At 34.1% G+C, this 3,711-nt stretch overlaps 1 pseudogene; it reads right to left on the bottom strand.

Annotated features, from left to right (window-relative positions):
- Positions 1-3,004: 3,004 nt before the first annotated feature.
- LOC122101136 lies at positions 3,005-3,101 on the bottom strand (annotated as a pseudogene).
- Between the last annotated feature and the right edge of the window lie 610 nt (positions 3,102-3,711).

Below are 3,711 nucleotides of genomic sequence, written 5' to 3'. Positions count from 1 at the left end.
CTTAATTTATTTTTAATTAATTAATTGCCTTATTAATTAATTCATTTGTTTGGTGCAAATGCTAGGGCTTGAACTCAGGACCTGGCTTTGTCCCAGTATTTATTTTTTGTTTCAGTTTTCTCAAGGCTAGCATTTTACTGCATGTACCACAGCTCCATTTCTAGCTTTTGCTGGTTACCTTCAAATCAGAATCTAATGAACTTTTTATTCCTTGGTTTGCTTTCAAACCACAATCCACACATTTCATCTTTCTGATTAACTACTACTAAAGACATAAGCCATGAGTGTGGCTTCTACTTTTTCCTCTATAGGTATCTAATGCACATACTTAGATATTAATTTAAAAATGAGAGTATAGAAGCAAGGTGTACAGTGATGATACTGTCCTGTCAGAAATACAAGTTAGTAATGTAAATTTATTCTTAAGACCATACACAAAAAATACCATGATATAGTGTAAGAGAACTCACCATTGAACATATGAGCATTAAGAGTTTTCTAATAGATCCATTATATATTGGTACCCAACATTAGAAAAATGCATGAGTCATTAGTAAAATAGAAGTCCTTTGCATGACTACATACATTCCTTGTTTTTTTAAAAGACATTTGCTTTCATCTAAAAAGTAGGCCTGTCTATAGTCTTCATGTGATGTTGATGATTGAAAGTGAGGAGGTCAAAATGTATTAGTAGTCCTTAACTATCAATTCACATTTTTTTCTTGGAGAATATAATGATCAAATCAGTAGTTCAGAATCAGCAAGCAATAGTTCAGAATCATGCTTCCAGTGCAAGTGGATCATGAGTAAGAAATTCTCAATGCCAATTTCCACAAAGTTTTGTCACAGATACCATCTCCCTGACTTCTCTAGCTGCTTTACTACCCTCCTATTCCTTCATTGTACAGGAAAAGCGTGATTCAACTGATTTCAGTCAGATCTGTTACTAGAATTATAAAGGATTTAGTTGATTTTCTGTAATTTGATAAAAGTTATGTCGCTTTATGTAGGCTACTAAAAATGTATTTAATAACTTCAAGCAATTACATGAATTCTATTTCCATCTTTTTTAAAAAATAAAATTTTGTTTGCTCTATAAATTGATCAGAGGCATAGATTTTGTGGCTAGCTAGGTCACTGCACATCTGTCTCTCTCTCTCTCCTTTTCTTGGTTCTCATGGATAATATGATTGTTCCATAATTATCCTAATTTATTTTGCTTTTATATTTTTGGTTGCATCATTTCACTTTTTGCTTTGCCATTTCCCAAATCATTTATATAGAAGGCATTAGATCCTATTTTCTCATTCCTAGAATAAGTTGCACATGAAGACATCACTGGTCCTCATTTTCAGTGTGTATGTTTGAATACGGAGGAACATCTTTCCTCTGCTCTCCATAAATTCCCTACTCTCCAGTTAGAATAATTTCGAATAGTAAAATTGGAAAAAGAGAAAACAAATAATGGTGAATAAACAGATGCAGAAAATTCAACGAATATTTCTGACCAGTTCAAACAATATGAACTATTAGGGAAATACATGGACACCTCATTCTCACTGGCACTCAAAGTCTCTGGTTAGAAAATTCTTAGGAATATGAGGAACAACATGAAAAAGTAAGGAATGGTATCAACTGCAAGAAAAAAATGGAGAAGGATCCAAGCAAGTTTCTTCATTGGGCTGCCAAAAATATTCGGCTTACTACAGTGCGGAGACTTCTTTCCCAAAAGGCCACTCATGTGAATAGTAGGGATGACGATGAGTATACCTCTCTTCATCGAGAAGCCTACAGTGGACACTTAGGCATTGTCAGTGAGTTGGTGTCTCAAGTGGCACATGCAATAACTGTAGATGACTGGACACCCCAGCATAGTGCATATACGTGGAATAATACCAGAGTGGCTTCTTTCCTACTTCATCATGATACAGATACCAATGCGCAAACTAAAGGCCTCTTGACACCCTCACATCTTGCTGCTGAGAATTGAGATAGCAAAGATACACTGGATCTCCTTCTTTTGAACCATTATATAAAACCAGGCCTGAAGAACAACATAGAAGAAACTGCATTTGATATTGCCAAAAAGATAAGCATGTATCATTACCTCTATGAAGTTTTGGAAGGCTGCACAAATTGTTCACCTAAGTCCTAAGAGCAATATCTTTTTTTATTTTTTGGTCGGTCATGGGGCTTGAACCCTGGGCCTGGGAGCTATCCCTATGCTTTTCAGCTCAAGATGAGTGCTCTACCACTTGAGCCAGAGCTCCACTTCCAGTTTTCTAGTGGATTATTGGAGATAAGAATACCACAGACTTTCCTTCCCAGGCTGGCTTTGAACCATGATCCCCGGATCTCAGCCTCCTGTGTAGCTAGGGTTTATAGGCATGAGCCACCAGTGCCTGGCAACACCAATATTTTACTGTAAAAATTCATGGATTCCGCAGAATTCTTCCAAGTGAATTGCCTGCATTGGATGTCAAAATGTATTAAATAGTTTTTGTATACATGTACAATGATTTCTGCAGGGTTTGTGATTTTTTAATCAGAAATAATTTTAACTTACCTGTTGAAATGAGTAGTACAGAAGATAAAATATTTCTGGTGCTTGCATGAAAATGTATATTTTAAAATATTCTATATTCTATGTTTGCATAATGTTCATAATTTATTTTATTTTCTCCTAGATATACTTTGAATTCTACATTATTTTATAATATATAGGTTCATTAACATGTCCTTTCCGATTGCATTCCATATAGAAACAGTTTTATTCCTTTTTTTTCTAGGTCGTAATATTTTTTTTCTTTGGGATAAAATGACAATGTTGTCTAATTTGAAAATTTTTGTAAAGTTTATGTTATGTAAATGCCTATCTGTGGTGAAGATTTAATACACTGATGTCAAACTAAATTTAATTATATGAATTGTGTGTATTGTTATACTTGTAATTTTGTAATCAACTTTTTAATAACTGTTTTTCATTTCTTGCATCTGAAGAATGAAAAATATGGAATACTTCTCAAATTTTCATATTATCCTTGTGCAAGTGCCATGTTAGTATCTGTATTGTAATTTGAGTATACATGCTGCTGAAGCATGTGGTATGCTCTAAATTATGTAGTTAATGAAGCAATCTTTATACAGGCTTATACCTATGGGTGCCTACTTGTAACAAGGAAACCTTATTGTTCCTAACAATGCTATCGGTCTTATTTCCCCAAAATTCTGTGAATAGTGGAAAAAATTATATTGATCAGTTGATTACTCACATTTGCAAATTTTTTTGTGAATGACTATCTTAAGTCTTTTGATTTGGAATTTGATCGTACTCTCAATTATTTATAGATAGGTCCAAAAGTGATGGCTTTTTCAAGTATTTATTTATCCAACTGAATTAGCTTTGTGGACCTAATGGATTCAAAGTAAGCGTTGCTTGAGAGCTACTTCTAAACTTCTTCAGCTGACATTTTCCCAAATGAGGTGTTACTGGCACAAATGTCTACCTGAGCCTTTACGCTTTTTCCATGTGGGAACAGACCAATCAGAACATCTTACCCTGACAGCATAGATTGTCTTACTGGAACAAAACTAATCTTGGTTACAAGGGATCATGGAGAGATGAACATTTCAAACAGAACTGTTCAGACTAGAAGGTATTTTATCAAAATATAATTGTTTATTATACCTTCCATTTCAAAAGTAGCTAAA

The sequence above is a fragment of the Dipodomys spectabilis genome, unplaced genomic scaffold, assembly GCF_019054845.1.
Source record: "Dipodomys spectabilis isolate Male_0828 unplaced genomic scaffold, ASM1905484v1 ptg000631l, whole genome shotgun sequence".
NCBI classification, from domain to species: Eukaryota; Metazoa; Chordata; class Mammalia; order Rodentia; family Heteromyidae; genus Dipodomys; species Dipodomys spectabilis.
This window is presented reverse-complemented; position numbering and strand designations above follow the sequence as displayed.